At 42.4% G+C, this 27,166-nt stretch overlaps 1 protein-coding gene and 1 long non-coding RNA gene across 3 annotated transcripts in view; one reads left to right on the top strand and one right to left on the bottom strand.

Moving 5' to 3' along the window:
• LOC121396962 overlaps nt 1–27,166 on the bottom strand; it is a 338,181-nt gene that overhangs the window by 189,020 nt on the left and 121,995 nt on the right. The window lies entirely within an intron of this gene.
• Nucleotides 3,242–27,166, top strand: part of LOC108704525 — a 30,829-nt gene continuing 6,904 nt past the window's right edge. Inside the window, exons 1-5 of the long non-coding RNA XR_005963280.1 lie at nt 3,242–3,260; nt 3,386–3,490; nt 9,697–9,794; nt 11,753–11,936; nt 24,031–24,135. This is a non-coding gene — a long non-coding RNA (uncharacterized LOC108704525). The remainder of the gene's footprint in view (nt 3,261–3,385; nt 3,491–9,696; nt 9,795–11,752; nt 11,937–24,030; nt 24,136–27,166) is intronic.

Here is a 27,166-nt window from a genome sequence, read left to right as displayed (position 1 = left end):
CCAGAATGGCTACAGAATTCATTTTACCAAATTGCCCCCAAGAAAATTTGTTCCATCCGTAGTACCTCCACACAAACGACAAGCCTTACAACAAGCTGTCCTGGACCTACAACAATCTCAAGTTATTGTTCCTGTGCCACACCTTCAAAAATTCAAGGGATTCTATTCCAATCTCTTCCTGGTTTCAAAAAAAGAGGGATCCTTCCGACCAGTACTGAACCTCAAGAGGTTAAATCAATTCATTCACAACCACAAATTCAAAATGGAGTCGATCAGGTCGGCCATAGCTTTCATGGAACCCGGCTGTTTCCTGACGTCGATCGACCTCCAGGATGCGTACCTCCATGTTCCCATCCACCCCAGTTCTCAACCCTTTCTCCGTTTTGCAGTCAACGACCAACACTTCCAGTTTGTGGCTCTCCCATTAGGACTTTGTACAGCTCCAAGAGTGTTTACCAAGGTGCTTGCACCGTTGATCGCTCACTTGAGAACAATGGGGATTCATGTGTTACCATATCTGGACGATCTCCTGCTCAAAGCTACGACTCAGGAGCAATCTGTCAGGGACACAGAGATCACTCTGCAAACCCTGTCACAACACGGTTGGCTAATAAATCACCGCAAAAGCTCCCTCCTTCCTTCCCAGAGCATAATTTTTTTGGGCCTACAATTCAACTCCCAACACCAGATAGTACAGCTTCCCGAGGACAAGATCAGCAATCTTGTCAACAATACCACCAAACTTCTACAGCAAACCACTGTGACGGCCGGCGATTGCCTTCAGCTCTTAGGGTTCATGGTATCCGCTCTCGAAGCAGTTCCGTTTGCAAGATTTCATCTGCGTCCTCTACAACGCAATTTTTTACAATGCTGGAACAAAGATCATCAGGATCTTCAGCAACCCATTCCCATCTCTCCTCACACCAGGAGCAGCCTTTCTTGGTGGACCAACCGCTTGCACCTACAACCGGGAAAAAGTTGGGCTCCAGTCAAGTGGGAAGTGGTGACGACCGATGCCAGCCTATTCGGCTGGGGAGCTGTTTACCGCGAACACACTCTGCAAGGTCGCTGGGACCCCCAAGAATCCCAACTACAAATCAATGTACTGGAACTTCGAGCAATTGTGTTGGCTCTTCAGGGCTGGACCAGCCTCCTCCGGGCGCACCCGGTCAGGATTCAGTCAGACAATGCCACGGCAGTAGCCTACATCAACAAGCAAGGGGGAACTCGCAGCAAACAGGCGATGCTGGAGGCTGCCAAGATCCTGACCTGGGCCGAACTCCATGTTCCGGCCATCTCAGCGGTGTTTATCCCAGGAGTCCTCAATTGGGAAGCCGACTTCCTCAGCAGACAAACACTAGACCAGGGGGAATGGAGTTTACATCCCGAGGTGTTCTCCCAAATCACCAACAAGTGGGGGGTACCAGACATCGACATTCTGGCATCCCGACACAATTTCAAAGTTCCATGTTATTGCTCCAGAACCAAAGATCCTGGAGCAGCGTTCACAGACGCGTTAGTGATTCCCTGGAACTTTCACAAGGTATATGCTTTCCCACCGCTTCCGATTCTACCCAGAATCATTGCCAAAATCAAGCAGGAAGGGTCGACCACTATCCTCATTGCTCCTGACTGGGCCAACAGACTGTGGTACTCAGATCTGATCAGCATGTCCATTTCCAGACCCTGGAGACTGCCCATGCGGTCCGACCTTCTCCTGCAGGGACCAGCACGTCACCCCAATCTACCTCTGTTGCGTTTGACGGCCTGGCACTTGAAACCAAGTTGTGGTCCAAACGGGGGTTTTCCCCGGCGGCTATAGATATTCTGCTGCAAGCACGTAAAAAGAATACAGCCAAAGCTTACTACAAAGTGTGGAAGACGTTTATTGCCTGGTGCTCCAGCCATCAACAATCATGGGAAAGTAGCACGTCACAGATTATTACTGACTTCCTGGCTGCAGGTTTTGCAAAGGGTTTGGCACCTAGCACTCTTAAGGCTCACATCTCTGCCCTTTCTGTTCTATTCCAAGTGAAGTGGGCGGATCATCCGGATATTCAGCAGTTTTTCCAAGGAGCATTGAGGGCCCGGCCTCCATTTAGGAACCCCACGCCTCCTTGGGATCTGACATTAGTTTTATCTGTTTTACAAAAGGAGCCGTTTGAACCTCTTCACAGCTGTGACCTCAGATGGTTGACTCTTAAGGTTGCCTTTCTCATTGCGATCACTTCCGCCAAGAGGGTGTCTGAGATAGCGGCACTGTCGCATAAAGAGCCTTGGCTGGTTATTCACAACGACAAGGTTGTACTTCGCACTGTTCCTGGTTTCCTCCCTAAAGTCGTCTCGGCTTTTCATATTAATCAGGACATTGTTCTTCCTTCATTCTGCCCGAATCCGCATAATGACAAGGAGAGTCAACTTCACAAGTTGGACGTTGTGAGGGCAATTCGGATTTACAAACAGCGAACGGCTGGTTTTCGCCGATCGGATTCTCTTTTGGTTTCCTACTCGCCTGCACACAAAGGCCTAGCGGTGTCCAAACGCACTATTGCTAGGTGGCTCGTGGAGACTATCAACCAAGCCTACCTGCTCAGCCACAAACAGAAACCGTTCAGAGTGGTGGCTCACTCTACTAGAGCACAGAGCACCTCATGGGCTCTCCAGAATTCAGCTACACCAGAACAAATCTGCAAGGCTGCTACATGGGCTTCGCCCAACACTTTTATCAAGTTTTACCAGTTACACGTTTTTGCTTCTACGTCGGCCGTGTTTGGCCGTAAAGTTTTGCACACTGCAGTTACTGGTAGACAGGTCTGAAATTCGTTTGGCTTAAATCAGCTATACCCACCCAAATTATTGAGGGACAGCTTTGGAACGTCCCATACGTCTGCACTGACAGGAGGGCCGACTAGAGAAAAAGGGATTTATACTTACGATAAATATTTTTCTAGTAGGCCCGAACTGTCAGTGCAGTAAGTCCCACCCAGGCTGATTTTAGTATGGGTCTGTGGACTCTATTCTCTTGTCTCTCTATCTCTCTATGATCCTACTTTTGTCTCTTGACCTTCCTTCATATCTGCTGTCTCTTCAACCACCTCACTGAACTTTATAACAGAACTGAGGAACAGAGGTGGAGCCAGCCTATATATCCTGAGGGAGGGGCCAAGAGACCAATTCTTCTGTCCTGCCTCCAGAGGTGAACCTGGACATAACCCATACGTCTGCACTGACAGTTCGGGCCTACTAGAAAAATATTTATCGTAAGTATAAATCCCTTTTGCAATTGTCTCTGTCCCTTTAATTTCTCATTCTCGCAAATGCCAAATAATACACAGTAGCAGCTACCCCAGTATGTTCCTTTATAATTATATACTTTCCTTTCCAGAAAATACTCTATTTCCGTGGTGCCATTGATTTGGCTCGGATTAAAGGTGTCGAGATTGCGATCACTGATCTCAGCAATGCTTGCAGGAACAGATACCCCTTCCAGGTAAGTTACATACACACATTGTCTTTTAATTGCCTTCCAATTATCTCAGATGTGGGTATGCACGTGAAAAGAGATGTAACATCATAGGACCCCATAGTCTCATTGGTCTCCTGTTTTACCTCATGCATTTTGTTGACAAAGTCCATGGAGATCTGAATGTGTAGTACTGTGTTGCTACAGGAGTTAATTCTGCTGACAGTCGGCCTTAGAGGGGATTGTGTGGGGTGAGAAGGAATGGAATGCTTCTCATTAGCCGGACCCCCACTACCACCACAAAAGCTTCTCATAACCTGTACAGAGAGGTACCTAAAAACGATTCCATCATAAACATCCCCCTATATAAACCACATCCATTTATTAAATGCCTGTTATAGTATCAACGGGGCACAATCTTAGAAATTCCTTTGGCTCATGACCTATTGAGTAAAGCAATATTTAATACATTTTAATCATTAGAGTTCAGTATGTATAATACTATAGTAGGTAGAATGACCTTATATCTGGGTCTTTCAGCCCCATCATGTACATATTAACCAAGTCCCACAGCAGAACCCACTATAGCAACTCACCTGCAGAGATATTAAACCATCCAGTTCTATAATTAACCCCGCTATGAGCAACACAACACAACACAGTTTTACCCAACCTTGTTCTGCACTTGCAGATGTTCATCAGCCCCAGCGGTATTATTTAGATACACACAAACGCACATCCCTTCACACAATTGGTCAGTCACCTTAAGCAGAATGAGGCACAGGAGACCCTCCCTTCAATATTCACCATAGTTATTCAATAAATACAGAGACATGTTTATGGGAAACCTGTTGGTGGGAACAGGAGATTTATTGATTTAAATATGCAATTATGGCATCAACAATAATCAACAGCTGATGATCCAGAGGAAGGCAAAAAACCCCAGCACTTGGCCAATTTGAACTGAGGGTAAAAATTCCTTCCTGACTCCTTCAAACGGCAGTCGGTTTATACCCTGGATCATGGCTAGACACAGACACACACACAAACATAGACAAACACTCACAGACACGCATAGACACACACAAACACACAAATATGCACAAACAGCCAGAGAAGGCATGCAAGGAGCAGGGTTGCGTTGGTGGCAGCAGAACTGTCTGAAGAGTTTTCTGGTGGAACACTGAAAAGAAAAAGTTTAGAAATTATTAAAATAAGAATTAATTACAGACTAATACTTGTTTTTTTATTATATAAAAGGCTCATTCTCAGCTACCTGGCATGGCACCTTTTATTTTTATATTGATCACCTGGTGCCAGTCTGGCTTCCAGTGAGAAACCCATTCCCAAAGGTGGATATGTGAGGCAATGCTACAGCAGTCCTATTAGAGTTACCTACCTCCCCCCTTATTGGCCTACTAGAGAACCAGAACTGATATCTGTAGTCATGGCTGGATTCTTACCCAGAGTACCTGGCACAACCTAAAGGCACCCCTACACCGACCTAGCAGTTACGCACCATGAGCGATCAGCACGTGAGTGTAGAAGGAGCCATACCCACTGTGGCCGCCATTCTTTTATTCTACTAATTTGGGCAGCCCATATGATAGGAACAGCAGGAGGTGAAATAGAGTTGCACTGGCCAACATGGGGCATCTGCAGATAAAAAGCAATAGCCCATAATTAGATACATTACCTAAATCCTCTGTAGTCCTTCCTTGGCCGCTTCCTTGGAGGAGCTTTTTCTTCTCCATCCACTCCCTCTTCTTTATTCTCCGCTGCTGGAGCTTCCTCTTCATTCCTTTTCCTCTTCATTCCTACCTGTTCTTTCACTGCAGGAGATTGCTCCTCCATCTTCTCCTGTTGCTCCTCTTGCTGTTCTTTTCCGGGAGCTGCTTCTTCCTCCTCTTCTTTTTCTTTTGCTCCTTCTTCTTTCCCCTGTGAGGCAAGGGCTCCCTCTTCTGCTGCTGCAGTGGCTCCATCCTCCTTTTCTTTAGCTGCAGGAGTTTGTTTGTGCGTGTGTTTCTTACTATGTTTGAAGGGAAGAAAATGTCAAATATTGAGTCATTATTGTCATATGTTTCCAAAGTATTGCAACTACAATTCTGATCACTGGAGGATTAAAATAGCCAGATAGACTTGTACCTAAGTAATAACATTGTACCTTCTACACACCTGTCCCTACTGTAACATATTGGGCAGTTACTGAGCTGAGTAAGTTCCATGCTGGGTTTCACCCAGTGATACATGCAGAGATGCGTGCTATGGTTGTAGGGACCTAAAAAAAGTTCCACAAGTTTCTGTGCTATTTATTATTAGTATGGCCAAAGCACCCAGAGCTATGAGAAAACATCTATTTTTTGAATATCTTATGTGCCAGTAACAGTAATTGAAAGTGTTAATTGCAAAGTACATACCGTGCAGCTTCCCGCAGCTTCTGCTCCCTCAAGAGCTCGATTTCAAACTGGCAAAAATGATGTTTGATGGTCTGTGAGCACAGGGGAGGCACAAGGATAGGAGCAAAGGGGAAAGAAAGGAGACAATTAGAATTATGGCTGTATATGTGCTGCTAATAGTACCTTTTAAACACCCAAGAAAAGCATCAGGGACAGTGATCCCAGGTGAACTTACATTCTCCAGCCGCAGATACTCATATTTCTGCGTCCGGTTTTGCAGTCGTGTTGGATGACCCTGTGGAAGAAGAGAGTCAGTGTTAAGCGCTTCTTTGTACCAATGCCATTATTGTGCCCATGTGGCCCCTTGTAATAAAACTCTATGCAGTGTCTGTGCATAACCCCATTTTTGTTGCTGGTTAAAATGGCACTTGGATGGGTGACTTTAGGTGCCCCCCCCTCCCAGTGGAGCAGGAGAGAGAATAAATAATATTGTTCTTAATTATTATAGAGACACACAGTGAATAATAACCTCTCCTATAATAATAATAATAATACTAGTGACACTTACAGGAGGCAGCTTGGCATTCTTGAGGGAGGCACGTTCCCTCTTGAGCACTTCCTGTAACATAAAGAAAGAAGCGTGAGATAAGAGCTGGCAATCTAATATCATTTGTTCCCTATTTATCAAAACCTCTATTCTGCATTACATACCAGTGAGTCGAGCATTAAACTGTATTGGGCAATGTTCTCCTTGGCCCTCATCCTCGGGTCCTCAATACACATAAGAAGGAAGTGTTTTCTGAAAAAGAAAAATACCACTGAGCATTAATAAAATATTTTCCAGCCTTATTGCCCTTGCAATTAGCCCCGGGGCAAAAGCAAATGATTCCCAACATGTCCATTTATGTTTTACTTACATGTTGAAGTTCTTGCTGTATTGGACCCAGTAGTGATCTTCTGCAGGAAAAACACATTTCCATTAAATACTGAGCTAAAGGGTGAAAGGAATTCACCATAATAAAACTAACAACATTAGGAACTGAAAAAGAATATTGGATTTTACCGTAATAAGAGGCAAGGGCCTCAAAGTCTGTATATTCCTCCCTGAAGTTCTTCAGGACGGAGTACAGCGTCTGTAAGTGAAAGGAAAGAGCATTAGTGACAGAATACTAAAGGGCTCTAAATGCTGCTCATAGTCAGTCTCGCTCTGAGGAGAGTAGAGACAGAAAAGGGTTTGTGGTTTCTATGGGGCAAACATGCCAGGAATAAGGACATTTTATTCTGAAAAGAAAATAAACATAGTGATTGTATTCCCTGGATGTCTGTTCTACCTGCACAGATGCAAATGGTATGGCAGCTCCCACCTATATGTATAAAGGAAACGGCGTAGACAGCCAGACAGCTGCTTATGGAGAGCTTATATAGAAGAGTGAAAGGGAAACACCAGTTCAGATGAGAGAGGAACTTTTAACACACAGGCATTACCTTGAGAGATGGATTTCTCAATGATTTCTCCATCGTCGAAATCTAAAAGGACAAATGGACATAATCAGGCAAAATGAAGTCACAGTTAAAGGGTTTGTATGATGTAGAGGGTGATATACTCAGACAATTTTCATTCGGTTATCATTTGTTATTGTTTGTGGTTTTTGAGTTATTTAGCTTTTTTTCAGCAGCTTTTAAAAACGTTAATGAAGACCAATTGAAAGTTGCTTAGAATTAGCCATCCTATAACATACTAAAAGTTAACTAAAAGGCAGGCCATCCATTTATTGCCTTATCTGTATTCCCCCATTTATATGAAACATTGTTCCACTCAATGATAAAAGCCCATTATTAATGCTGCTGATGGATTTGCTTCTTATAAATCCCATATACAGTAACCGTATGGGCTCATATGCACAAAGCCACGTGGGACTCCACCCCCCAAGTGAATTTAGGACAGACTCGCTGAAGAAGAAATCGTGTGCTGTATCAGTTGAATTTGCAAGATTACCTCTTAAAGAAGATTCTCCTAAGGGGGAAAAAAGGGGGCGGCACAAGGCCGGGCCACCCCGAGGGGGGCCTTCCCTAAGGAACCCCTGGCTCTCTCTTACACTGTTCAGATGAAGATGTTATTAACTGAACAATGGAGAAGCCAAAAAAACCCAGGTGATATTAGGCAGGTGTGAAGCACAGAAGTCGCTGTCCAAAAATGCAGGAAAAGCACCGTAGCAATCTGTATAGAAAAGAGAATAAAAAGGCAAGTTAATGAATTTAGTACTTAATATTTCCTATATAATACAGAGGAAGGCAGAAATCTTTTTTTCCCCTAAACTTGAGCTTTGTGTCACTTCTAGCAGGTATTGGGCCTCAGTTTCTAGAATGCTGGAAGTTTCCTCACACAGTGAATTTGCTGAAAGCCCTGAATAACTGCCAAATCCTGGTCTGTGTCTCCCAACCAGCACTAACATTAAAGGCATTTCCCAAGCACATTTTATGGGAAAAGTCTCCAAATTCACTAAAATCAGGGAGAGGAGCCTCATCTGCTAGTCTGGGGGCATCACCCTACCTTTTCCTGTCTTTCTTTTACTATAGTAAAGGTTATTTGTCAGAAAATCTCTCATATAGAATATACACTTAACACAGATCCAACCAACGGACTAAACCAACTGTCAAATCCCTAGGGTGAAGTCTCCTCTCTTCTATGGGACCTTGCTGTATGTCCTCCACTTATTTGCTATCATCCCCGAACTGTCCCCATGGCACGTGCATCTGCTGTTCTCCCCTAGTTCCAGACTTGGATAAAGAGAACATGTATTTAGCTACAATGTTGGTACATCAGAGCAGGGCTCATCATACACCCAGGGGGCAAAGGGCAAATCTCTAAGGAGCCTGTCAATACTGGGAACACAAATTAATCAGCTTATGTTGTGGTACAGGGGTCCCCAAATGTTACGTTCAGTAGATAATGTGAATATCTGCCGACAGTCCTGCATTAATTGCCAAATCCAGGGTCTGTGTCTCCCTACCAACACTAAGAGTAAAGGCATCTCCCAAGCACAAGTTAGGGAAAAAATCTCCAAACTCACTAAAATCAGTGAGAGGCACAACACCCGCTAGCCTGGGGGGCAGATATCGCCCCAATTCCCCCTCTTTTTGCACTAAAATAAGGGTTACTTGGCTAAAAAATGCCCAGAGGGAAAGTTTGCTTACCTCTCACCACAGTGCCAACCAACGGACTAAACCAACTGTCAAATCCCCATGTGGAAAGTCACCTCTGTTCCCTGCTGTTAAAGGGGAAGTGTCCCTTGTTGATGAGTGAGGTTTATATGGCATTTATTTCTAATTAGATGTGCACTACATACACAGCCTATTAAGTACACAGAACATTGCTTTGTATGTGTGGTCTATTGAATCAGTGCAGTTACTGCGTTGCCATATTTGTTGGATCCATTCATTCATCAACCATGGTATCAATCAGTGCTGCTTCTGTTGCTTAGTCTGGTACAACCGGTTGGGGCCTTTGCTTGTAGGGGATACCTTCAGGTAGAGATGGGGGTTACAATTGTATTTATTGCTTATTGAGCATTTGTGATTATTTGGAATATGTCCAGCCAATCTTGCTCAGGGATTGAGGTTTGAGTCCATTTCCCAAGACAAGTACAGTTGGGTTAGTTGGGGAGTTTGTGTTCCAACAGGACCCTGTAAGTTAGAAAGAGTCTGTGACGTGTATTTATAGCGCTATATGTTTCAAAGCTGGTTAGTGGTCTACACACAGTATTTCCTATTGATATCACGTTTCAGCTGTAGGTACTTCCACTTGTTCCCAACTCACTGCTTTTCTTTGTTTTTTAGGAACATGGGGATATGGTCTTTTTCCGTGCCTAGAAGGTTCCTCGATTGAAGATTCTGGAGCCCAAAAACAGTTTCGTATCGCTTATCTTCAATCCCAGGTAAGTAGTCAGTATTGTTTCTTATTGGGGTCAGCGGTGATGGATATGGAGCCAGTGAACAGTTTTTGTTTAGCTGGTGCCATATAATTAAGCTATTGCTTATCAGTGGGTGTTCTAGGATGAGGGTTGGGGTTTTTGGATGTACAATTTATACAGGCATATGGTATGGTACAGACTAATTTGTATAGGAAAAACATTAGCAGAATTCCTTGGGTTAGCAAGCAAACAATGGCAGGGCTCTTGCCTTTTCAAAGCCTTATAGACAGGATGTAGGCCATAGGGTCTAAAGTAGGGATGCACCGATTCCACTATTTTGGAATCTTCCAATCCCCTGAATCCTTATTCAAAGATTCGGCCCGAATACTGAACCGAATCCTAACCCTAATTTGCATATGCAAATTAGGGGTGGGAAGGGGAAAACATTTTTTACTTTCCTGTTTTGTGACAAAAAAGCGACCTTCTCAGGTAGGTATTCATTTAGGGTAAAGACTATTTCTGCCCAGTATCTTTGGAGTGCTGGGTATTCCCAAAAGGGGTGTGAAACAGCTATATGCTGTTTTCAGCAAAGGCATAGTGGTGAGATCTCTGGGTTTATTGTGTGCAACTTTTCTTGGGTATGATTAGCCCTATACACAAGATAAAGCTGTAGGATTTTAAGTCTATAGTATCTGTTGCCATTGTGTATATGTCAGGTTGCCCATCTCCTCTTCCCGGCTACCCGGCACTTGAACTCAGACTTATTGTTTATATACTCCCGGATACTCCTATACACCAGTGACCATTTGCACTTGGAGTGGCCTTTCTTTACCAGTGCAACCATTGGTTATCCGTATCACTGTGGTTCCTTCAAACTAAAGTTGAACTAAAGAATTAGCTAGAAATGTTGTACATTAGGTTTTGTGCTTCTGTACCAGCCCAAGGCAACCACAGCCCTTTAGCAGTAAAGATCTGTGTCTCCAAATGTGCCCCAGTAGCTCCCCATCTTCTTTTCTGCTGATTTACTGCACATGCTCTTTGCTGCCGTCACTTACTGAGCTTAGGGACCCGCTCACAATATACAGAATATAAATGTCACAATATAAGGCTGATAAGTTAAGTATGTTAGTATGTTTGTTGGTTTGTTGGATACGGGTTGGGTCGGTTGTTAGTTCTCTAGTGGGGTTTTAGTAGGGTAATGGCAGGGTGGTTGTCTGTACTCTATCCAGGTGCGCTAGCATTCTCCCTGCCTGCTCTCAAAATCAAGAATATTGAGTTGTTCCTGCGCTGTTTGCAATTGGCTAAACTTGATGGACAGCCAGCTCATCCTGTAGGGCTGTAACTCGGTTCTCTAGCTCCTCTTGAGCTTTCTGTGCTTACTTTTTGAACCCCTTAAAGGAGAATTCAACCTGTGAGGGACAATTCTGAGACAATTTGCAATCGGTTTTCATTATTTATGGTTTTTGAGTTATTTAGCTTTTTATTCAGCATCTCTCCCATTTGCGATTTCAGCCATCTGGTTGCTAGGGTTCAAATTACCTTAGCAGCCATGCATTTGAATGAGAGACTGGAATATTAATAGGAGAGGGCCTGAATAGACAGAAGAGTAATAAAAAGCCATGCATTTGAATGAGAGACTGGAATATTAATAGGAGAGGGCCTGAATAGACAGAAGAGTAATAAAAAGTATCAATGACTATACATTTGTAGCGTTATAGGGCATTTGTTTTTAAGATGGGTCAGTGACCCCATTTTGAAAGCAGGAAAGAGTCAGAAGAAGCAGGCAAATAATTGAAAAAATGATAGAAAATAAATAATGAAGAACAATTGAAAAGTTATGCTATGCTATGACATACTAACTAACTTAAAGGTGTAGCAACCCTTTAAACACAAGTCTTGTTCCTGAGAGCCAGTAAAAAAGTGCAATAACTTTGCAGGAGAAAGCCATCTAACAGCAAATTTACACTTCCAAACTTTTCTAGGGAAAAGGAAGAGGTGAAGCGAGTGCAGACGGAAGCCGGTTAGTCCCAAGTCAGTGAAACATCAAAGCCAGAGGAGAAGAGAAGAATCAAGTCTAGGATGGAGCCAAGTTGTAGCTTTAAATTGGTTCCAACGAAATGAGAACTTTGCCAAAGTCAGGAGCAGAACAGGAGGGAGTGGAACTTGGTGAGTATCTTCTGAGATGCCAACGATAACTGCGCCCGCTAATGTGCCTGGGACACCCAGATACAGCTGCAGAGGCATGTGTATGTACTAACCTCATTTTGGGGTGTCTAAATGCCAGATACTTTATTAATCCTATGTACAATGGGCAACAAAATGTTCAGTGGACCCCTGGAATTCATATTATATATCATCTGTTATACAGATAACTAGAATCTCAGCTGCCACAGGACTCGCTCTACAGCAAACTTAGGGGCTGTTCCTGCTGAATTGTGCTTAGTACAGGGGAATACCTATACTCTATGCTGGCTGTACAAATATATATTTACTTATGTTGGCTATGCCAAATCTGTTCTTTCTAATAATGTGTCGTTTTCTAGGGTAAACCTATTGTTAGTGGAATGTTTGGCCTTGAAATCAGAAGTATGCAGTTTTGTGCTGCTTATAGTGTTTCATCTATACAAGTGATTTTGCATACAAGTCATTATGGTTGAGGAGACAGCCTCATACAGATTTAAATAAAGAAAAGGAATCCTTTTGGAATTCATTTCCAGGATTCCTTTACTTTATCTATTCAAGTGAGAAATCTCCATAAAACTATATAATACACAAAAGCCATGAATATCCTGTAAATTATATCCTTAAAACGGTGAGTTCTGATGTCATCAGTTATAAACGGTGAGTTCTGATGTCATTTCTGTCACATGACTCATTGAAATTTGTGTATTATAATAAATAAAGTACCCCCAGTTGTAAAATATGAGGATAAGATATAGAATACAAAGGGGGTACTTTATTCACTATATATATTTCGTATTGGCGCATTCAGGAGACATAGAACTTTCCAAATCTGCTGTGTTATCTTATATAAAATAAATCATGTTTGTGATATCTGTGTTTGTATTATGGGAAATATATTTGATTTTCAGTGTTTAGACACTTAGAAGCCTATATCTTTTTACAGAAGTGGAATTACATCACAATTCTAACATATTTTGAAAGCTTAGGTTGTCCTGAAAAAACGAGGGATGCACCGAATCCACTATTTTGGATTCGGCCGAACACTCGAATCCACTATTTTGGATTCGTCCGAATACCGAACTGAATCCGAACCTTAATTTGCATATGAAAATTAGGGGTGGGAAGGGGAAAATATTTTTTACTTCATTGTTTTGTGACAAAAAGTCACACAATTTTCCTTCCCGTCCCTAATTTGCATATGCAAATTAAGGTTCGGGTTCGGCCGGGCAGAAGGATTCGGCCGAATCCTGCTGAAAAAGGCCGAATCCAGAACCGAATCCTGGATTCGGTGCATCCCTAAAAAAAACGATATATTTTTTTCCTGGGTAAACTAAAAGACCCTCCCAGGAAAGACCCCTAAACTGAAAGATAGCAAAATGGTTTGGCAATATAAGTACCATATCAGCCAACAGTGAAAGGGTTAAAGAGGAACTCAATTCAAAAACTTTTTTGGCAATAAATTGTGTTTCTGATATATGTGTTTGTTTTATGGGAAACATGATTTTTCTTTCATTTTTTAGACAGTTAGAAACCAATGTCTTTTTGCGAAAAACTTTTTTGGCTGATAAAAATGTAACTCTAAGCAGCTTCCCAATATCCATTTATTCCTCATTCTTTTCTGTTCTTTGAACTGCTGGTTCTGACTCCTGAAACATTGTAACTGTAAGCAACATCCCAACATTTATTCATTCCTCAATGTCATTGAGTTTATAGACATGTGTCACTGCGATTGGCTGTCTGCCCCTTTTTGTTCTCTGAACTGCTGTTTCTGACTTCTGAAACCTTTTAACTCTAAGCTACTTCCCAATATATATTCATTCCTCATTCTTTTCTGTTCTCTGAACTGCTGGTTCTGACTCCTGAAACAATGTAACGCTATGCAACTTCCCAATATCCATTCATTCCTAATTCTCACTAGGTTTATAGTCATGTGTAACTGTCATAGTGATTGGCTGTCACCAGTGGCGTAACTACAGAGGAAGCCGACCCCACTGTTGCGGGGTGGGGGCCCAAGGGTACAGGGGCCCCAAGCACCGAATATAATAATTGTGAACAGAGCACACATCTTGCCAAGTTGCCGGCCCCACCACAGAACGCCACTTATTATTTGCTGCTCGCACTTGTGCATTAAGATAGTCACGCCCCAAAGGCGGTACGTACTGCGTGACGTCACAGCCTCGCGACATGGATTAGCAAACTATGAGTTGTTTTCAGAATATCTGGACTGTCCTTTTAAAAGCGTGACTCGTGGGCGGCATGCCTTAGTATCTGTGTGAGCGGGACCAATAAAAAAAACATCTAAATATTATGATATTCACCTTGATTTTTTTTCAACATGGCTTACTTATCATCAAGCACAGTTTTCTATTGTTACAGAATGTATTTCAGAGCTTTTTGGATACCTGGTTTCTTTATAATAGTTCCCATACTTTGGGCTTACTCATCAGGCAGAATATAGACAGGGCAATGGTTGCCACATGTCCAGTTTTAAAATGGACATCCCAGTTTTAAAAGGACTGTCTGGTTCAAAACTTTCTATCCAGTTTAGAACATTGAAAAAACTGGACAGAAATCCAGCCAGTTGGAAGTGAAACCCCAGCATCATAACCTCAACTAACATCATTGTGCCCTTTCTGACATCATCATCATCACGGCTGGATTTCACTCAGAGGCACCCTGAGGCCTCTAGGTCCTAGCGCCAGCTGTCTGGTTTCACACGCACGCCCCCCCACAAGTGCACGTACGCTTTCGCTGGAGCACCAGGGACCTGTGCACTTTACTATGTGACTTCTGCACTGAAACCCATTTTCAAAAGAGCCAACAGATTTGTTTATATTTAATTTTGAAATATGACATAGGGTTATACATATTGTTAATTTCCCAGGTCCCCCCAGTCATGTGTCTTGTGCTTCAGTCACTCTTTACTGCTGCACTGCAAGTTGGGTTTTTACCCCCCCACACACACACACACACACCAGCAACCCATCAGCAAAACAATGGTAAAGTAACCAGATAACAGCTCCCTGGTAGATATAAGAAAAGCACTCAATAGTAAAAAATCATGTCACTGAGAGACTGTCCGTTACATTATGTAGGAGAAACAATAGCCTGTCAGAAAGCAGTTCCGTAGTGCTGCATTGGCTCTTTCTGAAAGCCTATGACCAGACAAAATGACCTGAGATGGCTGCCTACACACCAATATTACAACAAAAAAATTGACTTCTTGGGTTAGTAATGACATTTTACATGGTAGAATTCATTATTTGCAGTGTAATTTAGAATTGCCATACCATAAAAATCATGACGGCATCCCTTTAAGTCCTGTTTTTGTATGTTGCAGTCCAGCAACATCTGTAGTGCACTAAATGTGTTTGTTGCTTAAAATTCCTAATTATTTTCCAGGACTGATTTATCTTACTCTATACCCTTTATAATTTTCTTTTGAAAAAAACCCTGTGCCACATGAATTTGCATGTGTGTGTTAACAGTGGCGTAACAAGCGAGTAAACAGACCCCGCAGTTGCTGGGAGGCCCGGGGGCAGAACCGCCATCAGAAATCGCAGGGCCCCATGCGTCAAAATTTCCTGGGCCCCCTGGGCTGCACCCACTGCAAGCCCCACCTTCAGGTCCACCCTCCCCACCCCACAGGTCCGCCACCCACCACACAGTAAAAAAACAAAAAAAGTATTGGTGGCTAGGGTTCCCACATGTTAATAAAAAATAAAAAGATATTGGTGGTCAGGGCCCCCCATAAAAAAACATTTGTGGCCAGGCCCCCCCCATATAAAATATTGGTGGCTAGGACCCCACATGAGAAAAAAATATTGGTGGCGGGCCCCCCCCCCCATTTTATGAGAAAATTGGTGGCCAGGGCCCCTTAAACGTCCATGCCATCCGAAAGTCCGCAGCTCTCAGAAAGATGGGGGGCCTGGCTAATCAAGTAAGTTAGGCGTGGCCGGGCCCCCCTTACCCTCGGACCCCCTACAACTCTCCCCCCTGTCCCCCCCTGATGGCTGCCCTGCCCGGGAGTACAGGGGGCCCGGTAGGGGGCTTGATTCCTCCGTAGTATGTGCAACCGGCAGGGACAATTTTGGGGCAGAGCAACGTCACGTCGAATGAGCGTGTCCACCTAATCCTTCGCTCTCCCATCAGTGAGGCGGGTGCTTGTGAGTTCTGTGTTACCTGCGAGAGTGCGCACTGCTGAGGGAGCTGGCGGCTGTGGCAGGATAAGCAGTGGGGGGAGTCACAGCCAAAACCAACCATTTCCTTTCCAGTGGGGCCATGTGACGCACAACACACTGACCATCGTGTGCCGGTAGAGAACCTGAGGGCCTGCGGGTTGTGTCACTGGCTCTTGCAGCAGCTGGTACTTACAACCCACCTGTCTGTTTCCGTGTCTTCACACTTGGCTAATTTAAGCAGGAAAGCCTGGGATCGAGCTCCTTTTGAAGGCCTTAGTCACAATTCCTTGTTAGAACTTTTTCTTTCATTCTCTTTGCGGTTCTTAGAATGTTCTCCACCGTGAATGGTGCCCAAAATAAATGTAGTGGCAGGTGTGAATACCGTTTCATTTGAAAGACCGTTTCATTTGCAAGACATGGAGTGCTGGAGTTGGAGAACTTTCTGTGTGGTGCTTGGGGAAATACATTGTCGTCTTATTAAATGCCCATCACACTGACACTGCTTGGTGTTCGTGGGGGAAACAGGGACGCCCCACCTGTGGCCCTCCAGCTCTTTACTCTTACTTTAGTTCTTTTTTATGTAAGCTGAATGTTCAAATAATACTTTCATTTACAGTGCTGTGCAATATGTTGGGATTTATAAAAACATGTTAGTAATAATGATAATAAGAATAATAATATTGGTTAGTATCATTTTTAAAATTTTTAATATAATATTAAAATTTTGAATTTGTACAGTCAGGATTGATTATTGCCCAGAGTTTGCTGCATTTACTGAATCAGCTGCTAGGACTATTTTTTTTCAGGAAATGCAACATTATTGGTGTGTGGGTATAGCTACCATAAGGGGGCTGGAGAAGGTACTACAAACAGGTGACCCTTGGCAGAGGCAGGTTCGGACTGGCATTCAAAGTAGGCCCAGATATTTCTAGCATGCAGAGGCTCAAACAGCTCCGCCACAGGTCCAATAAATAACGTATTTCTATGGCATGTTACAGCAGCCCCTCTGGCAGGGGAACTAAAAGATGTGCAAAGTTTCTATTTGAGAGCCACTAAGTGGGCAGAGGTTGTGGTGAGTGGGTTTGATTTGATGGATCATAGACAGACAGGTCAGGTCAAATGGGAGAGTGTGTGGTAGATCAGAAGCAACCCCATATATGCAATATTGGGCATTTTTTTCATTGGGTTAGGGTTGCCACATTTTGGCCCGGTTTAAACTGGCAGGGGCTATGACGCAGTGAACGGCGGTTGGTTGATCGCCCCCTCAATCATAGGGTATCCTGTCCAGTTTAACTAATTTGGAAAACTGGCCAGGCAGTTTTGACCTGGGCAGCCCTTAAAAAAACCTGGTCAAAACCAGACAGGGGCAACCCTAATTGGGGTCCATGTGATCTATGGACTAGTAATTAGGGGGTAGGGTCTGCCCCTTCCGAGTTACAAACTTACCATATAGTCACAGTAGCATATGCAACCGGCGGGGACCATTTTGGGGGATGGTGCTGCTTATCCAGACCTCTGCAGGGCTTCTGATTTTCTATCCAGAGTGCCTCACTGCCTTTACTGATTATTAAGTGGAGCGATTGCGCTACACTTACGTGCCCTAAACTCAAAAAATTGCCACTGTGCCATCCTTCTATGAGTTCTGAGAGTATTTATACATGGATTTGCCACTGTGCCATCCTTCTATGAGCTGTGGGGTATTTATACAATAAATTGCCACTGTGCCATGATTCCATGAGTTCTGAGGGTATTTATACTTGGAATTGCCACTGTACTATTCTTCTATGAGTTCTGGGGATATTATACATGAAATTGCCTCTTTCTTTCCTCTAGCCCCACGTTTCACTTTCAGATCTTGTAACCTTAATATGACCTGAGGTGAATGCTGTTCCCGCACATTGCAAAGCAGTTATAAAGGTGGGGGCTCGAAAAGCATTGCCCTACCTAAGACCCCATCTAGTCTTAATCTGGCTCTGATCATGGATGAGCTGAAGGTACATGTGGTAGGGTGGATCCTGGGTCTTCCACGATTATGTGCAGAGGGTCCCTGAAATTTTTTTTGCAGGGGGGGTCACTCTTTTTCCGTTCTCTGAACTGTTGCTTCTGACTCTTGAAACAATGTATCTCTTAGCAACTTCCCAATATCAATTTATTCCTCATTCTCACTAGGTTTATAGTCATGTGTAACTGTCATAGTGATTGGCTTTCACTCTTTTTCTGTTCTGTTCCTCATTCTTTTCTGTTCTCTGAACTGCTGGTTCGGACTCCTGAAACAATGTAACTCAAAGCAACTTCCCAATATCAATTAAGTTCCACATAAGGTGCTTAAGACTGGAATATGAATAGGCGAGGGACTGAATAGAAAGATAAGTAATAAAAAAGTAGCAATAACAATACATTTGTTGCATTACAGTGCATTTGTTTTCTAGATGGGATCAGTGACCCTCATTTGAAAGCTGGAAGAAGAATTCAAATAATTCAAAAACTTTAAAAAAGAAAAAATGACGACCAGTTGCAAACGTTGCTTAGGGTTAGCCGTCCTATGACATACTAAAAGTTACCATAAGGGTGAACCCCTTTATAACCTACACCCTTAAAGGCATTGCTTTAAAGCAGGAGACAGCCGTTTTCTTCTCAATGATGCAATTTCTTTTGCTTATATTTGAATGTGCACATTAATGTTTGGATATGGATCATCTTAAACTCTGATCATTGATTCAGCAAATCCATGATTCAGTAGTAATACCCATTAATTTTAATGTGAAGCAATACTAACGCCTATTATTCCATTGCCCTAAAGACACTCTGATCTGGCATTATTAATCTCATTAAGGGAGCTCCGTATTGGCGCATGCGCAGTTGGAGCATTTTCCCGGTTCGCTACAACTGCGCATGCGCCGAAAGTGATGGAAATGATCAAAGGACCAGAAGAAGGCCCGGAGTTTACCGAAGCGGCTGAAGATGGCCCCTTGAGCTCCACTGTGCTGTCTCTGCAACAAGGGGGTAATTACCGGCTTAGGGGTATTTACTTGTGTTAACGCCTGTCCAGGGGGGAGTAGGGAGGGGTGGGACTATGGAGGGTAGGGTTTTTTTTATTAGAATGGGGGTTTAGTTCTCCTTGTGTCACTGCGGGTTGGGACAGTAGAAGAAATAATGTTACTGGAGGGGCTGAGAAATGGGTTTCAACAGTGTGCATGGCCCTGGGAAAAGGTTTCATCGCTGTCCACACTATGGCAAGCTCAGGGCTTATGGTCTGCAGGTACAGGTTGTACCTTTCAATGAAATAGCAATAGCCATAAAATACACAAGTAGGAATAACTATTATCACATTTGGTTTATTTGTAATTTGATTAAAATGTATTTCTCTGTCCATGTCAAAAGTACAGGGAGATGTGCAACTTAACGCCCTCCGCTGTGGTCCTTAAACGTTATTAGACTTCATACTGAAAGGAATTGTTCAGTGTAAAAATAAAAATGAGGTAAATACTGTAGATAGGCCGTGCATAGGGTTGCCACCCGGCCGGTATTTTACTAGCCTAGCCGATAAAACACCTGCCAAGGGCCGGTATTACAAATTTATATATAATGTAGTTGCTGGTAATTTGTAATACGCTTAAGAAAAAGCCCTTGGCCCGCCCCCAATTTGCTCAGTATTTATCGGTTTTTTTTCCAGGTTTCTGTCCATCGCGTGTGTTGCTCCGCCCCTTTTGCATCACTTTGTGTGGCTCCAACCCGTTTACATCACAGACCGCCCCTTTCTGTTCCCGCCCCCCGCCCCCGGCTGGTAATTTTTTGAAAAGGTGGCAACCCTAGCTGTACATGACCTAGCGATGAAGCGACAGTTAAAGGAACAGTTCAGTGAAAAAATAAAAACTAGTAAATACTGTAGAAAGGCTGTGCAAAATAAAAAAAATTCTAATATAGTTAGTGTAGGGACCCATAGGTTTTACTATGTTCCTATGGCTATATATCCCTAACCTTTACTTCGATAGTTACTAGGCAAAAGCCTATGTATCTAATTTCTAGCTCTATTGGCATAACCAGTAGTTATTGGCCAAATAGTGTAATGACCACCTCCTACCACACTTCAATATAGTGGCTCCTGGTGTCCTTCCAGCTGGGTTATTCCCATTGAGCCTGGGTACACCAAGGCCCAGTAAAGCCACCACCCTTAAGGGACAGCACCTTTAGTGTTTAAATCGGGGACCAGGAATCCCCGTGAATGAGGATTAGTAAGTGCTGGATAGATTGTTTCATAGACTCTCTAGGAGAGTGAGATAGACAGCTTATATAGCAAGAGCAGTTGTGTGCTCCATCAAGGATCAGTAGCAGGGAGTAGCTTCCCAAATGGCTTCCTTGTATGCGTTTAGTGAAGGGACCACAGTGGAAAGGTGTTAGGCTAGACTTCTTCTCCCTAACCACTCCACTGGATGGGATCCGGACCACTTAGAGGTGTATCTGCCTGAGGGAATTGATGTACGCTTGACTACTATGCCTTATGGGAGTCACATCCTTCATTGCTGTATCATCCTCCTCTATCTACTTGAAACTGTAATATGCTAACACCTCCTCATAGTGAGTAAACCTGTAGTCATTTGCTTTGCTAAATAACCATCCATTTGTTTCACCCTAAGAACCTCCTCTCATCCAATCTTTTTCCTATTTCATGTACAGTAGCCTGAGTATTGTAGTTCCAATGTAACCCATGCTCATTACCATTAGCTGGACAGTTAACTACTTTAGCGTTACATTAGGTAGCCAAAAATGTAATGTATAAAGGCTGGAGTGACTGGATGTCAGAACACAACTCCCTGCTTTGCAGCTCTCTTGGTTTCTACCAGGCAGTAACCAATCAGTGACTTGAGGGGGGGTCACATGGGTCATAACTGTTTGCTTTTGAATATGAGCTGAATGCTGAGGATCAATTGCAAATTCACTGAACACTTATGTCCATGTTGCCCCCTCAAGTTGCTAACTAACTCAGATTTAGAGAGCTGAAAAGCAGGAAGTAGTGTTCTGTTATGTTACACATCCAGTTACTCCAGCCTTTATACATTACATTTTTGCCTAACTAACTATATTAGAAACACAGATGAGGGATGGTTAAAGAAAGCTGAATAGACACAGGCTGAATATTGGCACAGGATGATTTATGAATATGTAATATTTTGCGTGATCACTCTTCAAGTGGAGAAGTAGAGTTATTGGTCAGATTCTGATTCAGTATTAATATTCAGTCCATGGACCAATCTCTAGCAGTAACAAAATCATCTACTGAAAAGGATTACACAGCCTTCCCTTCACATATATAGAAATTTGCTCTAGCTGTTCACCACTCTTCCTCTCAGAATTCAGTGTATTCATAATAAGGCACAGCTCTTTGAGTGCAGCCAATAGGGCTAAATGCAAAGTACAAACAACATTTTGTTGCATTTTGCAAATGATAGGCAGGCTGACCATCTAGACATCTTTATCTGAAAAAGATGGATGCAAGTGAAACTGTACCCCCTACTGTAAATAATAAGGATATTCGATTTCACTAAGCGGTTGATTCTGCAACCATATAAAGGCACAAGGCTGCAGGTTGAGTTAAACAGGAGACTATCACTTGTGTATTATAAAGGATAATGAACCCTCACTGTAAATTATAAATGTATTAGAAGTCGCTGAGGGATTAGAAGTTATTCAGGGAACTTTTGATGATCACTCATGTATTATAATGACTAATGTACTCCTACTGTAAATTATAAGGATATTAGAAGTCATTGAGGAATTCTGTGGCCATATAAACGCACAAGGCTGCAGGCTGAGTTATACAGGGATCTCTGAGTATCACTTGTGTATTATAAGGGATTATGTATCCCCTTTGGTAAATTATAAGGATATTAGATGTCGCTGAGGGGTTTTGTCACCATATAAAGGCACAAGGCTGCAGGCTGAGTTATAGAGGGAACTCTGAGTATCATCCAAGTATTATATGGGATAATGTACCCCCACTGTAAATTTTAGGATATTAAAAGTCACTGAGGGGTTCAGGACCATATAAATGCATATGGCTGCAGGCTGAGTTAGTCAGTTGACTATCACTTGTATTATAAGGGATACTGCAACCCCACTGTAAATTGTATGGATATTAGAAGTCACTGAGAGGTTGTGACCATGTAAAGGCACAGAGCTACAGGCTAAGTGATACAGGTGACTATAAGGGATACTGTACCCCCTAATGATATGGGCGTTAGATGTATCTGAGGGGTTCTGTGACCATAAAAGACACAAGACTGTGGACTAAGTTATACAGTGGACCCTTAGTATCACACAGGTATTTTAAGAAAATTGTGTGCCCCCTACCGTAAATGTTAAGGATATTTGCTTTCACTGAGGGGTTTTGTGACATATAAAGTCATGAGGCTGCAGGTTGAGTTATACAGAGATATTTGAGCATCATTCATATACTATAATGAGACAACATACTCCCTACTTTAAATGATAAGGATGTTAGTATTATATACTGTGGTATATGTTAAAAATATATATAATAATTATTAAAATTAATTATATATATATTATATATATTATATATATATATATATATATATGAAGAGAAAGGTCCTAGATGGACGAAACGTCGTCACGTTGGCGTACTGCAATTTAATATAAGAATTTATCACAGAATATATATATATATATAGTATTGGTGCATTCAGGAGACATAGAACTTTTCAAATCTGCTGTGTTCTCTTACATAAATAAATTGTGTTTCTGATATATGTGTTTGATTTATGGGAAACATGATTTTTCTTTCATTTTTTTAGACACTTAGAAACCAATATCTTTTTACAGAAGTGGAATTACACCACAATTCTAGCATATTTTGAAAGCTTAGGTTGTCCTTAAAACGATATATTGTTTTTCTGGGTAAACTAAAAGACCCACCCAGGAAAGGCCCCTAAAGTGAAAGAGCGCAAAATGTTAAAAAATGGTCAGGCAATCAAAGTACCAAATCAGCCAAATTGGCTGGCAGTGAAAGGGTTAAAGAGGAACTCATTCAAAAACTTTTTTGGCTGATAAAAATAACTCTAAGCAGCTTCCCAATATCCATTCATTCCAAATTCTTTTCTGTTCTCTGAATTGCTGGTTATAACTCCTGAAACAATGTACCTCTAAGCAATTTTTCCAATAACCTTCCATTCCTCATTCTTTTCTATTCTCTGAACTGCTGGTTCGGACTCCTGAAAAATTGTAACTCTAAGCAGCTTTCCAATACCCATTCATTACTCATTTTTTTTCTATTCTCCGAACTGCTGGTTCTTAGTCCTGAAACAACGTACCTCTAAGCAGTTTTCAATATCCATTCATTCCTCATTCTTTTATGTTCTCTGAACTGCTGGTTCTAACTTCTGAAACAATGTACCTCTGACCCTTGAACGATGTATCTCTAAGCAACTTCCAAGTTTCAATTAATTCCTCATTCTCACTAGGTTTATAGACATGTGTAACTGTCACTGCAATTACCTGTCTGTCTCTTTCTGTTCTCTTAACTGCTGGTTCTGACTTTTGAAACAATGTAGCTGTAAGCAACTTTCCAATATCAATTAATTCCTCATTCTCCCTAAGTTTATAATCATGTGTAACTGTCATTGTGATTGGCTGTCACTCTCTTCCTGTCCCTTTCTGTTTCTCTGAACTGCTGGTTCTGACTTTTGAAACAATGTATCTCTTAGCAACTTCCCTATATCAATGAAATCCTCATTTTCACTTGGTTTATAAACATGTGCAAATGTCATTCCTATTATCTGTCAATATTTGTTAACTGTATTGGCAAATGCCAAATAATACACAGTACCAGCTCCCCCAGTATGTTCCTTTATACTTATATACTGTCCTTTCCTTTCCAGAAAATACTCTGTTTCCGTGGTGCCATTGATTTGGCTCAGATTAAAGATGTCGAGATTGCGATCACTGATCTCAGCAATGCTTGCTGGAACAGATACCCCTTCCAGGTAAGTCAAAGAAGTTACATACACACATTGTCTTTTAATTGCCTTCCAATTATCTCAGATGTGGGTATGCACGTGAAAAGAGATGTAACATCATAGGACCCCATAGTCTCATGTTGCTACAGGAGTTAATTCTGCTGACAGTTGGCCTTAGAGGGGCTTGTGTGAGGGTAAGAAGGAGTGGAATGCTTCTCTGTCCATTAGCCGGACCCCCACCACCACTACCACCACAAAAGCTGTACAGAGAGGTACCTAAAAACTAATCCATCATAAACATCCCCCTATATCAATAACATCCATTTATTAAATGCCTGTTATAGTATCAATGGGGCACAATCTTAGAAATGCTGTTGGATTGTGGCCTATTGGGTAAAGCAATATTTAATATATTCCAATCATTAGAGTTCAGTATGTATAATACTATAGTAGGTAGAATGACCTTATATCTGTGTCTTTCAGCCCCATCATGTACATATTAACCAAGTCCCACAGCAGAACCCACTATAGCAACTCACCTGCAGAGATATTAAACCAGCCAGTTCTATAATTAACCCCGCTATGAGCAACACAACACAGTTTTACCCAACCCTGTTCTGCACTTGCAAATGTTCATCAGCCCCAGCGGTATTATTTAGATACACACAAACGCACATCCCTTCACACAATTGGTCAGTCACCTTAAGCAGAATGAGGCACAGGAGACCCTCCCTTCAATATTCACCATAGTTATTCAATAAATACAGAGACATGTTTATGGGAAACCTGTTGGTGGGAACAGGAGATTTATTGATTTAAATAAGCAATTATGGCATCAACAATAATCAACAGCTGATGATCCAGAGGAAGGCAAAAAACCCCAGCACTTGGCCAATTTGAACTGAGGGTAAAAATTCCTTCCTGACTCCTTCAAACGGCAGTCGGTTTATACCCTGGATCATGGCTAGACACAGACACACACAAACATAGACAAACACTCACAGACACACATAGACACACACAAACACACAGATATGCACAAACAGCCACAGAAGGCATGCAAGGAGCAGGGTTGCGTCGGTGGCAGCAGAACTGTCTGAAGAGTTTTCTGGTGGAACACTGAAAAGAAAAAGTTTAGAAATGATTAAAATAAGAATTAATTACAGACTAATACTTGTTTTTTTATTATATAAAAGGCTCATTCTCAGCTACCTGGCATGGCACCTTTTATTTTTATATTGATCACCTGGTGCCAGTCTTGCTTCCAGTGAGAAACCCATTCCCAAAGGTGGATATGTGAGCCAATGCTACAGCAGTCCTATCAGAGTTACCTACCTCCCCCCTCATTGGCCTACTAGAGAACCAGAACTGATATCTGTAGTCTTGGCTGGATTCTTACCCAGAGTACCTGGCACAACCTAAAGGCACCCCTACACCGACCTAGCAGTTACGCACCATGAGCGATCAGCACGTGAGTGTAGAAGGAGCCATACCCACTGTGGCCGCCATTCTTTTATTCTACTAATTTGGGCAGCCCATATGATAGGAACAGCAGGAGGTGAACTAGAGTTGCACTGGCCAACATGGGGCATCTGCAGATAAAAAGCAATAGCCCATAATTAGATACATTACCTAAATCCTCTGTAGTCCTTCCTTGGCCGCTTCCTTGGAGGAGCTTTTTCTTCTCCATCCGCTCCCTCTTCTTTATTCTCCGCTGCTGGAGCTTCCTCTTCATTCCTTTTCCTCTTCATTCCTACCTGTTCTTTCACTGCAGGAGATTGCTCCTCCATCTTCTCCTGTTGCTCCTCTTGCTGTTCTTTTCCAGGAGCTGCTTCTTCCTCCTCTTCTTTTTCTTTTGCTCCTTCTTCTTTCCCCTGTGAGGCAAGGGCTCCCTCTTCTGCTGCTGCAGTGGCTCCATCCTCCTTTTCTTTAGCTGCAGGAGTTTGTTTGTGCGTGTGTTTCTTACTAGGTTTGAAGGGAAGAAAATGTCAAATATTGAGTCATTATTGTCATATGTTTCCAAAGTATTGCAACTACAATTCTGATTACTGGAGGATTAAAATAGCCAGATAGACTTGTACCTAAGTAATAACATTGTACCTTCTACACACCTGTCCCTACTGTAACATATTGGGCAGTTACTGAGCTGAGTAAGTTCCATGCTGGGTTTCACCCAGTGATACATGCGGAGATACGTGCTATGGTTGTAGGGACCTAAAAAAAGTTCCACAAGTTTCTGTGCTATTTATTATTAGTATGGCCTAAGCACCCAGAGCTATGAGAAAACATCTATTTTTTGAATATGTTATGTGCCAGTAACTGTAATTGAAAGTGTTAATTGCAAAGTACATACCGTGCAGCTTCCCGCAGCTTCTGCTCCCTCAAGAGCTCGATTTCAAACTGGCAAAAATGATGTTTGATGGTCTGTGAGCACAGGGGAGGCACAAGGATAGGAGCAAAGGGGAAAGAAAGGAGACAATTAGAATTATGGCTGTATATGTGCTGCTAATAGTACCTTTTAAACACCCAAGTAAAGCATCAGGGACAGTGATCCCAGGTGAACTTACATTCTCCAGCCGCAGATACTCATATTTCTGCCTCCGGTTTTGCAGTCGTGTTGGATGACCCTGTGGAAGAAGAGAGTCAGTGTTAAGCGCTTCTTTGTACCAATGCCATTATTGTGCCCATGTGGCCCCTTGTAATAAAACTCTATGCAGTGTCTGTGCATAACCCCATTTTTGTTGCTGGTTAAAATGGCACTTGGATGGGTGACTTTAGGTGCCCCCCCTCCCAGGGGAGCAGGAGAGAGAATAAATAATATTGTTCTTAATTATTATAGAGACACACAGTGAATAATAACCTCTCCTATAATAATAATAATTATAATACTAGTGACACTTACAGGAGGCAGCTTGGCATTCTTGAGGGAGGCACGTTCCCTCTTGAGCACTTCCTGTAACATAAAGAAAGAAGCGTGAGATAAGAGCTGGCAATCTAATATCATTTGTTCCCTATTTATCAAAACCTCTATTCTGCATTACATACCAGTGAGTCGAGC

The sequence above is a fragment of the Xenopus laevis genome, chromosome 8L (genome assembly GCF_017654675.1).
Source record: "Xenopus laevis strain J_2021 chromosome 8L, Xenopus_laevis_v10.1, whole genome shotgun sequence".
NCBI lineage: Eukaryota > Metazoa > Chordata > Amphibia > Anura > Pipidae > Xenopus > Xenopus laevis.
The sequence above is the reverse complement of the archived record's forward strand: the minus strand, read 5'-3'. Positions and strand labels throughout refer to the sequence as shown.